This window comes from Belonocnema kinseyi, chromosome 6, assembly GCF_010883055.1.
Source record: "Belonocnema kinseyi isolate 2016_QV_RU_SX_M_011 chromosome 6, B_treatae_v1, whole genome shotgun sequence".
Classification (NCBI taxonomy): Eukaryota; Metazoa; Arthropoda; class Insecta; order Hymenoptera; family Cynipidae; genus Belonocnema; species Belonocnema kinseyi.
Window position 1 is genome coordinate 120,883,878 of NC_046662.1, and position 15,135 is coordinate 120,899,012.

Below are 15,135 nucleotides of genomic sequence, written 5' to 3' on the forward strand. Positions count from 1 at the left end.
TATGAAACTAATTCAACAGATGGCCTCGTTTTTGTATTGAATTGCATTAAGAAAAAGCAAAAATAATGAAAATATTAATGCTGTTCAAAAAGAGAAAAAAAATGATGAAAAAATAAAATTAACTATGACTAATAATTCTAAGAAAGAACAGTCATGAAAATGTGTAGCTTATTAAGAATGAAGTTTAATTTTGAGATGCACTTTGAAACAAACAGTTCGAATTTTATATTTCTATCAGTTATTTTGTTAATATTAGCTATTTTATTATTTGCTAGATTTTAAAAAATTATTTGTTAGAGTTATAATTGTATCTAATAAATAAAAATACTAATATTTAAGACCTCAAAGACAAAAATGTTCAGCATAGTCAGAAGATCAAAAGAATTAATAAAAAATATCTTTTATGTTCAATATGAATATAATGATAATTAAGAATATAAAACTAATGTTTCAATTGCACATTGAAGAATATTTAAGACTTTAATCTCTAATCAATTACAACGTTTGGAGGAAATACGAGGACCACTAGGATACGACGGCTGATTCTAACACGACATCTACGCCGGAATCGTGCCGGACCCTAATCGGAATCTTTTTAATAAAAAAAAAAACTTCACAGTGTTATCATTTCAGTATATTAAATTTAATAAAAGGTAAGTTATTATTTTTAAGTTTTCAGTTATTATATAAATTGGTGTTAGGATTTTGGCCAGATGAAATAATAATCAAAAGTCTCGTAGTTTTTGTCTACTGGCCGTAGTTTTTGTCTACTGGTCGTAGTTTATGTTTATTGTGGTGTTATTAAAACATATTTCATCCGTCGACGCCGGACCTCATCAGTTTGTAAGAATTAAAAAACCCATCTGGTAAAAAACCATTTCATACAATAACAAAAAAATACTAAATATTACTATATTGCTATATAAAATACTTCGTAACATAAGAAAAGAAATAGGACGTAGATTCAACAGTAGTCATATACATAGATTTTTGGAGATTTCTAAGATAATTTGTAATATTTGAAACGCATCGATTCGTAAATTATTCAGTTTTTCATAAGAACAATGTTATTTGAAACAGTTCTCTCCATGCTTGAGGGATTCTTTATTTCTATACAATTAAGTTTGTGGGCCAACACTAATCGACACTTCCGAGACCATGGAGATACTGAGGTTCATTTTCGTATCAAAGTGGTTACATAATTAGGTGGTCAAATTTGTTATATCAAGGTTCGTATAATAGTATGGTACATTCGGTGTGTGACGCCATGCATGAAATTGTTATAATGACGTGATAATTACTACATTTTTTATTTTTTCCTTTCTTAATTTGTTGGATATGAGAGATGTCATACCGTAAACTACGTTAGATTTTTGTCCTTTGTTTAATAGATTTTTGCCCTTATTGAAACATTTAAAATTATCTTTGTTCGAAACGAAAACTAACTTGATGTTAGTATTTTTACACATTTTAGCTATTGTTTTTTTCTGGTGCTCGATATAAGGAATAATCATATACGTTACGTTTTGTTGTTGTATTTTATTATTTAAGTTGTTGTTTAATTTTGTAATATGTTCAAATATGTTTTTTATAAGCTTGTCTAGTAATTTAGATGGATAACTGTTATCTAAGAGGGTATTTTTTACTAAATTTAAATTTGTATCCGAGAATATAGGGTCGGATAATTTAATTTAATCACAATATGAGTTAAAATAAAGGTATCTACCTGACCAGGTTAGTTTTCGGTACTAATCTAAAATCAATTTCCCTTCTATTTTGTTTACAGTAATATCTAGAAAGTTACTTTTATTATTTTCTTCTCTTTCAAAAGTAAATTGAATTATGTTATTGTATCTGTTAAGTTTATTGTGAAGGTCTATAATTTTGTTGCTTGGAACGCATGAAAGGATATCATCCACGTATCTATAAAAGAATTTAACTTCATATAGTAGTGATTTAAAAATTTTGTTTTCCAATATTTTCCATAACTAAATCTGAAACAGCTGAAGAAATAGGTGAACCCATAGGAACTCCGTTGATTTGTCTGTAATATTTATTATTATGTATAAAATATGCATTATTTAAACAGAAATCTAATAGTTCAATGAAGACATCTTTTTCAGATTTGTATGTTCTTTTATCCCATTCCATTTTAGTTTAACGTTAGCTAAAACTAGGTTGATTGGTACACTGGTGAAAAGTGACGTAACGTCGAAAGCCATAACTCATAGTCATGAGGGACGAAATGTATTTTTTAAATGTTTTTATCAAATGAAAGCTATTTTTAACGAGTTTTAGTTTCGCCAAGAACTTTTTTTATGGGAACACTTAAAAATTTGGCTAATTTATAAAGTGAAGAGTCTATAAGATATGAAATTAAAAATTCTGACAGTTATTATACTGAGATATGTGAACCGGCAAAAAATGTCCAAATTTATAGGTTTATAATTTAAAAAAGGGTTAGATAAATAAAGTACTAGTGTAAATACGAAAAGCAAAGTTTATTGCAAACAGAAATCGAAGCATCTATTGTTGTTTACGGGAAAATGCAAAAATAGGGTTTTTTGCCAAATATATTTTCTGGTCACAACAGTTATTTAGCAATGAATGAATAATTCAAAGTCGTGGTCCGTAAAAAGATACCCTGATAAACACGCACCGCAGAGTTAATTTTTATAATATTATTACAGTGATTTCTATAAGCGTATAATAAATAATAGATACATTATAATATAATAAATATATTAAAGCTCAAAACGTTTCTTATAATCTATGATCTCTCTTTTCTTGTATGTAACAGACTTTATCAGACTTTGTTTGGAAAACAAAACTAAAATACAGATAAGTTCGTTGAAATTTTTTTTTCTTCGAAAATCAGAAGAAAACGTATCGCTTAATTCCGTCTCAATAACAAAAAATACAAAGAATCATTTATAAAATGTAATTCGAAGCTTTTCTTCTTCCTTGTGAGATACGGTCTTTCTTCCGTTTACATTTTACGTCATAGAGTTTGCCGGACATGTACCTCCAAACTTTTTTCATTCTCCGATCCCATTTTCCAGGACTTTGGTTGTTTCCTTATTTTTTTATTTTTTTTTTTTTTAACCGAAGAGCATCTGAAATGAAAGTCATTGCTTTTATAATTATTTATTTATTTATTTTTATAGGTTAAAATGAAATAATAGTCCTAATTCTGAATTTGAAAAGGGATTTTTATTAATTCCCTTCTTATAAAGTAAATCGAAAATTATTTTTCAGATATCCCGCTCCATTTATGAAAATTATTATTCTTGATAAAAATTCCCTGTTCCACAGCCTAAATTATCATTCTTTAGGGGGCATCTATGTACCATGTGGACAGTTTTAGGGCAAAGGTTTTTTTAAGCAAAATTTCTAGTTTTCTATACTGATAGTTTTAAAGTATTGAAAATCAACTTCAGTGTTTATTCAAAATGCTATTCTTTAGTCTACAAATGGTCAAAATTTCTATTTATTTTCGCATGTTTTACAGTTTTTTCCTCTAACCCGTTTTTTCACTTAAAACCGAACTTAATTAATAAAAACCGAAAAGAAAACCTAACTATATTAGGTTAAAAGTTCATTGTTTTCGGTTGAAAAGATTACTTTTAAACTTTTGGTTAAGATTTTATCATTTTTTGGTTCAAAGTCAAACTACTGTCGAAAATTCCACAACTTTTAAAAAAAATCATACTTCTTGGATGAAAATTCAACTGTTTTGATGAAAATTCGCCTTTTTGTATAGAAAATTGAAACATTTCTTTGCAATATTTCTGTCTTAAAAAATCTGTTTTGGTCTTGTACAAAATTTGTATTTTCGGCTCAAAAATTCGACAATTCGGTAGAAAATTCTTCGTTTTTTGGTTCGTTTGTATTTTTTATGAATTCAACTGTTTTTTATATTTTTAATTGGAATCTGTTTTTGATCCAATATCAACTATTAAATTTTTCGTTGGTTCACCATTTTAGTTAAAAATTCGTGTTTTTTGTTTGAAAATTAATGATTTAAACTGAAAATTGAACTATTTTGTTGAAAACTTAACTCATCGGTTAAAAATAAACTTTTTCCTAATGCACGCACGAAATGTTCGATTTTCGACGCATGTATTGCGTGCGGAAAGTGACCAATTCCGAAACCGTGGTAAAAAGCAGTTAGAAAAAGACTTTTTTGTAGCTGCTGCGCTTGCGCTCTTTGATTAAGGTTACTTTTTCTTGCTGTTGTGTTTGCGCATTTCGAGTCATAATTACTTTCCAGGATTGTCGGAATCATAACCTCACTTCATTATGATTTGACGCTTGAAATACTGATTGTGAGTAGTGAATAGTTATTGGACATACTCGAAGTGATAAGTTACCGTAAGCTACTGATAAATTACCATAAATTGCCGATAAGTTACCGAAAAATTTGGAAACTTTCTATAAATTTTCGGTAATTTACAAATTAACAAAAAATTTCCGGAATTTTTAGGTAATGTTTATAATTTTACCATAAATTTCCAAAAATTACCAAATATTTTGAAAAAATTGGTTTTTATTGTTTCTCAAATCGAAAATTTCCCGCATTTGTTAGAAAAAATATCGTGTACTACACGAGCTAAAAGTAGGCAGCCCTATGCAATCCTAAATATTTCGCACGCTTAAGAAAAAAACCATACCCAAAATTTGGGATTGGACCCGTTGTGTTGAAGAATAAAGTAAGTAACTACATAGAGTAGAGTAAGTATATGTACTAGCAGTCTTGCGCGCGCCTATTTATCTTTTTATGAAAAAGAATAAATGAAAAGCCTTTCTTTTCGATGTTATACATATTTAATGAATGCTAAAAAATATTAGTATAAAATAATAGAAGACATTAAGGGATGAGTTCTGTATCTAAAACTGTAATTAATCTTTTATAATAGGATTTCAACCAATTTTATATTCTTTGGTAGAAAATGAAATTGAGGTATTTTATTCCAAATCAGCTTTATTTATTAAAAATTATTTGACACCTAATATTGATGAATAGCATTTATTACAATTTTGTAACTCACTTTGAAGATAATCATATTCTTTAAATATGAACTTTGCATTTTTACATCACAATTTTTATAAATCAATTTAGCAGAATTTTTGAACGCGCATTATAATAATCAATGACCTTACAGGTAGAAAAATACATGTAATAAGCTTGTTGCCACTCTGTAAACTCTCCCCTGAAAATATTGGTCAAGTCTCCACAATATTAGTTCATGCGTTCAATGTCATACAAATTTTAGTAATAACTGTTTCATTATTCCGACTTATACAAAATCATTGCACTACTTTGTAAGAAATAACGCGATATATTATTCATGTACGAATTTTGATTACAAGAGTAGGTAAATCCTTACAAAGTTGGAAAAAAATTAAATTATTGAACACAAATTTCTACCAATTGTCGAATCTCGGACTTAGCTAAGTCTCCCTATTTCCCCTGGACTTTTCCCATTAAAGTTGATGAAAAACATAAATATTTGCTTTAAAATTAAACTAATAATTATTATATCAAATTACATTGAAATTAATGAAATTTTGTATTAAAAATAACACTTTCAACAAATAAATACTTGTAAACTTATCATGTGGGGTGGAGCTGTTTTGAAAAATGTGGTTTGTGGTGGTACAAGGAGGGAAAAGGTGTTATAACTGTTTTACAGAAAAATAGTCAAAAGTTTAAGAATTGGGAAAATTTTTTTTTATTTCCTAACTGACAATTCTTTATTTGTTGAAAATTCGTCTTTCTAGGTGAAAAATTCATAATTTTAGTTAAAAATTCATCTCTTTGTTTAAAAAATTTACTTTTTTTAGGAAATTCAACTATTTTTCGATAAAAATCATATATTTGTTTGAAACTTTCTAGATTTTGTAGAAAATTCGAAATTTTTTGTAGAAAAGTAATATTCTTGATTGAAAATTAATATTTTTCATTAAGGATTCAGTTATTTAAAAAAAATTCCTTTTCAGTTTGTCAAAAACCGATTTCTTAAAAATAAATTTCAATTCTACTATTTTTTGTTGAAAATTGATATTTTAAATTGAAAATTGACCTTTTTTACTCAATAATTTAATTTTTTTAATTTTTCTGTTTTGGTAGAAAATTAATCCTTTTGGTTTAAAATCGATCTTTTTCGTTAAAGATTGAACTATTTCAAAACAAATTTATATTTTTTGATACATTGTTTAGAAATTCAGAATTTTGTTGAAAATTCGTCATTTTTGGTAGAAAAATAAACTTCTTAATTGAAATTTCATATTTTTTTAGAGAATTCTATTATTTTGTTAAAGACTCCTTTTTTGGTGAAAAATTTATTTATTTAAGAAAAAATTCGATTATACCATTTTTGATAGAAAAATAATATTCAAATAAGATTGATTTTTTTTGTTAAAAATGTAATTTTTTTAAAACCGTCTTTTTAAGTTAGGAAATTAATCGTCGCAGTTGAAAATTCATCTTCTTCATTGAGGGTTCAATTATTTTTTTGAAAATTCCTTCATAGCTAGTCAAAAATTAATTTATGTAAAATAAAATTGGATATCATTTTTGGCAGTCTTGAAAATTCGTGTTTTTGGTCGGAAATTAGTCTCTTGGTTGAAAATTGATCTTTTTGATTAAGAACAAAACTATTAAGTTGCACATTCCTTTTTTCTAAATTAAATTCTTTATCTAAAAATTTAACTATCCCACTTTCGGTGACACATTGAAATTTTGAATTACAAATTGATATTTTTGTGTTGATAATTCAGTTATTTGTTTCAAACATCGTCTTTTTACATTTTCATAAATTATGATTGAGAAAGTATTAGAATTGTCGGAAATTTGACATCACAGTTTTTGAACGGACCTCCACGTTTCGAGACCTCTTGAATCCGAAAATCAGGTTTTTACGATGGCGTCTGTATGTCTGTCCGTCCATCCGTGAACATGATACTCTCGAAAAAATGAACGGATCAAATCCATCTTTGTCACACTCTTTGAAGGTCCTAAAATAAAGGACGAGTTCGTTAACCAGCCATTTTTGATTAAAATTCAAAAAGTGAAAGCATTTTGAAAATTTTTGAGACCATTTTTTTCTGAATTTGAAAATTCTATGTACGAATGTTTATAGTATTAAAATGGACCAAACAACGCAAGAGATGAAAAACTGTCAAAGGAAGAAAAACATTCACATTTAAAATCCATATAAGACTGCCATAACAAATTTTTGGATTTTCGTAGAAAATCCAAAATTCAAATTTTGATTGCCCCAAAAATAATGAAAAATTTTTAAAAATCCATTTTGTGGTCAACCTATGCAGAATGCGAAACAAGATGAACTGACCAAAATTGTGATCCCGAAAAAATCTACAAATTAGTTGCTAATCACTTCTTGACTAGAAGCTTACTTTTTGTTTTATTCGGGAAAAATAACATTGAAAATAAAAAAAAAATAAATAAAAGATTTGTGGAAGAACGACTCAAGTTAAGAACAAAAATTATTTAACTAAAATTTCGCACCTAAAACATATCTAAAAATTTGTTATCTATTAATTTTGATAGAGCGGAAAACGACCAAAGGTACGAAAGCGAATTGACAAGACAAAAGTTTTTCGCCTAAAAAACAACTGCAAATTTGTTATAATTTATTACATTCTTATCATTTATGATTGAGAAAGTATTAGAATTGCCTGAAACTTGACATCAAAACATTCAAATTTTAAAGCAAACGACGCAAAATACAAAAGAAAGTCTTAACGAGAAATATTCGATTTTAAAAAATTCTGCACAATTTTTCCTAATTATTTTTCAATAGAACTAATCATTTTCTTTTTATTTCTCGAAAGCAGTATAAAGAACATCCAAAATTAAAATCTTAAGCCAATACACAACGCAAAATGTCAGGAAAAGTTTTTGGATTATTGCTTCTCGTTTTTAATTAGTTTATTAATCGAAATTGGTGTGAACAAATAAAAAATTACAATATTACATCAAAAGAAGCTAGGTACGTGAAAAGGTAAAAAAAACTTGTAGGATATTTGGTTTTATCCATGAAAAATAATATCAAAACAAAAACCCTGTTTTTAATACAACAACGCGAGATAGAGAAAAATGTCTCAAGCAAGGATTGTAGTTTTTATAACATTCTCAACATTTATGATTAAGAAAGTATTAAAATGAACAGAAATTTCACACCTCAGTTTTTCAACGAAACTCCAGGTTTTAATACACCCGGAAAACTATATCCGAAAATCAAGTTTTGGGGGTTTCGCCTTTCTGTCTGTCCATCCTCATGATTTTTTTCGATAGAAAGAAAATTTTCAGAGTTATAGCATTTTCAAAATATTTTAAATCGACGAAAATAAAAATATTAAGCCAAAAAACGTACGATATGAAAAAAAGGTAAAGAAAAACATTTCTTTTTGAAAGCCCTAAAAGATTATCATAACAAATTGGTGGAATAATAAGATGCGTACTTTTTGTTTTATTCGAAAAAAATAACATTGAAAATAAAAAAATAAAATAAAAATGCATGGAAAAACGACAAAAGTTACGAGAAAAAAAGATTCAACAAAATCTGTTTATAAATGTCTGTCAGAAATCGAACGCGCAGCGCGAGTGTCACGATGAGAATGTGTACTTCAAAGCCTACAGAGCTTTGAGAATCTTAATCTATACTCAAGTAGATAATTCAGGATATGAAGACGCCCATAAATACTGGCGTATGAAATATATCTTTTTGATAAAGTTTTATTAAACCATTCCAAATGCAAAAAATAAATATCCGAACGCGAAGCGCGAGATTCATCCGTCGCCCGCCTGAAGCGCGCTCAAACTTGCGCGCGATGAGTTTGTGCCCACGGAGCGAACAGATTTTTTTATATGAAATTAATCTCCTTGGTTGAAAATTCATCTGTTTTTTTGAAACTTCAACTATGTATTATCAAATTCATCTATTTTAATAAATTTCAACTAATTGGTTGAAAATTTAATTGTTTGTTGTTAAATATTAATTCTTTCAGCTAAAAAGGAATATTCCTATTTCTATATATTTATATTTTAAATTAAAAATTTATCTTTTTTAGTTGAAAACTTCAATATTTGTTTGAAAATTGATCTTTTTAATTAAGGATTTAACTATTTTATTAAAAATTTAACTGCAACATTTTAGGATGAAAAATTATATTTATAATTGAAAGTAATTTTTTAAGTTGAAAATTCGTCTTTTTGGTAGAAAATTAATTTTCTTTGTTAAAATCTTATCTTGTTTGTTCAGGATTCAACTACTTTCTTGAATTTTTTTGTTTATTAAAAATTCATGTCTTTAAGGAAAATTTACATTATATCATTGTTAGTTGAAAAATAATCGTTTTTTTGTAGAGAATTAATTTTATGGGTACAAAATTAATCTGTTTTTTATTATTTTTAACATAGATGTCCAAATTCGAGTTTTTATTGTCTTATATGGAAAAAAACGTCTTGCATTATTTACTGTAAAAAAATTTTTATCTTTGAGAGATGCTGCTAAATAATCTATAGAACTTGCTTGATTTTAAGTGAATTCTATTTTACTCTAAACACTTTTTATTATATTGTTCTAGGATTGAAAATTAATTTGATTAAAAACAATTTAAATCTGTATAAGGTTTCTTAGAATTTATAATAATAATTTTTGTACAACCAGATTATTTGCAAAATAACAAAAAAGGAATAAAATAATAAAAAAATTTAATATAATTACATATACGTCACTGAAAAAATAATTTGCGAACAACTTTTTCAACTAAAAATTGTTTTATTAAATAAAAAAATTGATAACAAAACTTTCTCGACTACATTGATATTGTTTTCTTATCAATTGTACTTCTATAAAATAAAATAATGTTTTAAGAGTACTGCAAGATTCATCAATAGCTCTTAATAAAATTTAAAAAAATCTAATTTTAAAAATAAATTATTGTAATTTTTTATTAGTTCACAACTAAGATATTAATCAAAAAATAATGCTTCCAATTGTAAAACTGCGTACCTGCAAGATATTGTGTACTTTTCACAGATTTAATTAAACTCACTGATGAAGGCCATCATTGTGTGCCGAAATGTTTGAAACAAATTAATTAGTCTCTTTTCACCTAACCTTAAAGCCAAGGACTTACATCAAAAATTTCTACAAAATTCTGTTATTTATTTTAAAAAATTTCTTTAATAGAAAATTAACTTTTGTGGATGAAAATTAATCTTTTTTGTTAAAACTTCTACTGTTTGGTGTCAAATTCATCTGTTTTAGTTCAAATTTTTAATAATCTGTGGAAAATTTAAAAATGGAATTATTGGTTTGAAAATTTATGTATTTTGTTGAAAATTGGTGTTTTTGGTTAGAAATTTGAAACTACTTCCTTGAAAATTCATCTTTTTGATTGAGAATTCACCTATTTTGTTGAAAGTTCCTTTATAGTTAGTCAAAAATTAATTTAAGATAAAATTGAATTATACCATTTTTGGTAGAGAATTGATATTTGAAATTAAAAATTGATCTTTTTTAGTTGAAAATTCAACCATTTGTTTGAAAATGTACATATTTCGACGAAATTTCGATATTTTGGTAAAAAATTAGTCTTCTTGTTTGAAAATTCATCTTTGTGATAGAGAACAAAACTATTAAGTTGCACATTCAGTTTTTTTTGGTTTTGTTAAAAATTAAATTATCTAACTGAAAATTTAACTATCCCACTTTTGGTGGAATACTGAAATTTGGAATTAAAATTTTATATTTTTGGGTTGAAAATTCAATTATTTGTTTCAAACATCGTCTTTTTTTATATAAAATTAATCTTATTGTTTGAAAATACATCTGTATGCTTGAAAGTTCAACTGTGTATTATCAAATGCATCTATTTTAGTAAGATTTCAAATAATTTGTTGAAATTTAATTGTGTGTTGTTAAATATTAATTCTTTTAACTAAGAAGTAATCATCCTATTTCTGGTTTTATATATTTATATTTTTAATTCAAAATTGATTTTTTTAGTTGAAAACTCCACTATTGCTTTTAAAACTGATATTTTTGATTAGGGTTCAACTATTTTGTTAAAAACTGATTAAAAATTCAACTGTACATTTTCAGAATAAAAAATTATATTCTTTATTGAAAATTAATTTTTTCATTTGAAAAACCGTCTTTTTGGTAGAAAATCAATTTTCTATGTTAAAATCTTATCTTGTTTATTGAGTAAAAAATTGATCTGTTTTTTATTATTCTTAACATAGATGTCCAAATTCGATTTTTTTGTCTTAGATCAGAAAAAACGTCTTGCATAATTTACTATAAAACAATTTTAATCGCTGAGAGATTCCGATTATTAATGTGTAGAACCTGCCTGATTTTAAGTGAATTCTATATTATTTTAAATACTCTTTATAATATTATTCTTGCATTGGAAATTAATTTAGTTGAAAGTTCTATTATTTCTTTAAAAAAAAATTTAATGGAAAATTAATCTTTGTGATTGAGATTTATCTTTTTTGTTAAAACTTTTATTATTCGGTGTCAAGTTCATCTGTTTTAATTAAAATTTGAAATAATCTGTAGAAAATTTCATTTTTTTGATTGAATATTAACTTTTATAAACTAAAAACTGAATTATTCTATTTTTGTTTAAAATTTGATATTTTTTATTGAAATTTCATCTTTTTAATTGAAAATTATTTTATGGGTGAAAAATTAATCTGTTTTTTTTTTACTATTCTTAACATAGATCTCCAAATTCGATTTTTTTGTCTTATATCAGAAAAAACGTCTTGCATAATTTACTATAAAACAATTTTAATCGCTGAGAGATTCCGCTAAATAAGTTGTAGAACCTGCCTGATTTTCAGGGAATTCTATCTTATTTTAAATACTTTTTATATTATTGCTCTTGGATTGAAGATTAATTTAGTAGAAAATTCTATTATTTGTTAAAAAAGATTTTTTTTAATAGAAAATTCATCTTTTTGTTAAAACTTTTACTATTTGGTGTCAAATTCGCCTGTTTTGGTTAAAATTTTAAATAACCTGTAGAAAATTAATTTTTTTAAATTGAACATTAACTTTTATAAACTAAAAACTGAATTTTTCTATTTTTGTTTAAAATTTGATATTTTTTATTGAAACTTGATCTTTTTTGGTTAAAAATGGAATTATCTGTTTGAAAATTCCCGTGTTTTGTTGAAAATTCGTGCTTTTTGTTAGAAATATAAAACTTCTGCCTTGAAAATTCATCTTTTTGATCGAGACTTCAACTATTTTGTTGTAAGTTCCTTTTTAGTTGGTCGAAAACTAATTTCTGACCGACCATTGCGTTATAATGAAAGTGCCCGTACATCCCTATAGTATAAACATAATTCATTAAATCCCACATTTCTTAAACCATATATTATTTAAAAGCATATAAAACATTGGAAGCCTATATATTTTATGCAGCTTTTTTGTGGTCAACGTGAAGTGCATGGAGTTTAATGGTACTTTTCTGATATTGAGTAAAGTTAGTGTAACATTGACGTATTTTCAGTTATAACTTAATGTTTTAGTTATTATTTGTATTCAATATAAACATTAACATTAAGTATTATTCCTGTGAAGCATGGAATTTATTATAAAATTTCATTGCTGATATAAAATGCGGTAGATTTTGAGGTTAATATTACATTTTGAAATTCAAGAGTGAACTGCTCGCAGTTAAAAAAATTATCAAAAAGACTTAGGATAAATACATAAAAAGCTATTTCTTATTTTAATCCTGATTAAAATAGTTTCTACATTTCATCAAAAATTTTACAAATTTGAATGAAATTTTTATGAAAGTTGTATGAAAAATTTCACTAATTTTCAATGTATTTCAAAAACAGAGTATTTTTTCGTATTCAGAAAAATGAGTGAAAGCTTAACTTTCGTAAAGTTTTTGTAGTATATTTTTGTAACTTTTCATAGCAAAAAATAATATTTTATAGATTTTTATAGATATACGGTTGATTTACACAATGGACTTTAATAACAAATCTAATAACAAATTCCATGCTTCATAGGAATATTACTGAATGTTAATGTTTATATTAATAACAAATAATTGCTTAAACATTAACTTGTAATTAAAAATATACTAACCCTACCGATAGAAATCTCAGAGTATATGCTAAAGATTCTCAAGGCTCTGAGAAGCTCGGAGAAATTCTCCGCAGGCACTCAGGTAGATATATTTAATGGTCCAGATAGCTCGTTTAAATGCTGTGGAGGCTTTAAAATGTCCTTTCCGAAATTGAAATATACGATCATAAATAACAAGCAGAGAGGCCTAAATTGAAATAAGAATTCGATAATAAATAACAAGCAGAGGCCCTGTATTGCGATTGCGGCGGTACGGGTGGCAAGGTGGTGGTAAAGGAGAAGCGTTGATTCGTATTATCGAATTCGAATTTTGATTCGATTATTATTCCCAACAGTGATCCAAAAATACTTGCGCATGCTTGAACTGTGCGTCGCTCATTGGCTTTAGTTCGCGCACGTATTTGAAAATCAAGTACAGACGCGCACCGTAGCCAATGAACGTCACTAAAATCCAAGCAAGCACAGATCAAGACAGCTCCGTTGGGATCATTAACTTCAAGAAAAGACATGTAACGTTCCATTACTGTGTAACCCACGGATTCCTCTGTCCAACGATATTTTTGCTCTGCCGCACGCGTGTAGCTATCAAAAAAAGAGCAATCGTGACAATTTTTTCGATATTTTCCAATGCTGTCTAACCCACTGATGCCTCGTGTCGCGTGCATATAGCAATGAAATCGAGTATTGTGACAATCGAAATCGATAATGTCGTTTAGAGATTTTATATTAAGGATATGTATATATATTTTTTTCCAACTTTTTCTCGAGATTTTTTGAACCCGGTTTTTCATCATAGCCGCGGACTATGTCAAGTGACTTTTGAGATGAGGATGTTAAAAATAATTTAATGCGTTTTTGAAATCTTTTTCGATGATGCATATACAAAATTAGGAGCAATGCTGTAGTTTGGAATTCGTACTTTCCTCTGTTAAACTTAAAAAAGTGGCCGCGATCGTTGGAGGCGTTACGTAATGTACTATTTTGTTGAAAATTCATATTCTCGGTTTGAAAATTCAACTATATTGCAGAAAATTCGACATTTTGTCTCGAAATTCAACATTTTTGTAGAACATTTAACTATTTGCTTGCAAACTTATGTATCTTGTTAAAAATTCGTCCTTTCTTAAAAAATCAATTTTTTAAATTCGTCTTTCCCAGTTAAATGCAACTATTTTTGGTTGGAGATTAATACTTTTAGCTGAAATTACGTTTTCTTTTTAATTGAAACTTAAGTTCTTTAACTAAAAATTTAACTATTTGATGAGAAATTCATATTTGTATTAAAAATTTAACTGCTTTATAAAAAATTGTATAAATTAAAAATAATGGATTTAGTTAAAAGATGTTGTGATTGTTTTTAATTCGTCTTTTCAATAGAAAGTTAAACTTCGTGCTTATCAATTCAACTATTTGTTAAAAAATGTATGTACTTTGTTGAGAACTTAGCTTTTCTGGTAGAAAATTAATCTTATCTTCGTTGAAAATTCAACTGTGTGGTTAAAAATGTACGTATTTTGTTAAGAATTTATCTTTTTTGGTAGAAAATTAATATTCTGTGTTGGAAATTCATTTTTTCGGTTCAAAATTTAGATACTTGTTGGAAAATTCAACTGTTTTCACGTAATTTTAGATTTTTGGTTAAAAATAGAACTCTTCGCTTAAAAATTAATCTGTTTTAGTTGAGGAATAAACTATGTGGTTGGAAATTTGTTCTTTCTGGTTCTATTCAACTGTTCTGCATTTGAAACGAAAATCTCTTCTTGGTTAAAATATCAACTAATACATTTATCGTTAAAAATGCAACTTTCTTTGTGGCTAACTCAACTACTTAGTCTGAAGATATTTTTGGATAATCCCAAAAGAAATTTATGAAAGAAATGTAGTCGTAAAAAATTACGTTACAGAGGGTGGGGGGGGCTCAAACCTTACGGAGCACTAAGGGAACGTCCATAAACCACGTAGCCTCTTCGAGGGGGGG

General features: G+C 26.7%; 1 protein-coding gene across 4 annotated transcripts in view; it reads right to left on the minus strand.

Moving 5' to 3' along the window:
* LOC117174063 (histidine triad nucleotide-binding protein 1) overlaps positions 1–15,135 on the minus strand; it is a 117,819-nt gene that overhangs the window by 68,432 nt on the left and 34,252 nt on the right. The window contains exon 6 of one of the 4 annotated variants that reach the window (XM_033362727.1): positions 6,969–7,020. The exons of the other annotated variants lie outside the window; for them this stretch is intronic. The gene's annotated coding sequence lies outside the window, so the exon portion shown is untranslated. Of the gene's footprint in view, positions 1–6,968; positions 7,021–15,135 lie in introns of those variants that run through there. 4 annotated transcript variants of the gene reach the window in all.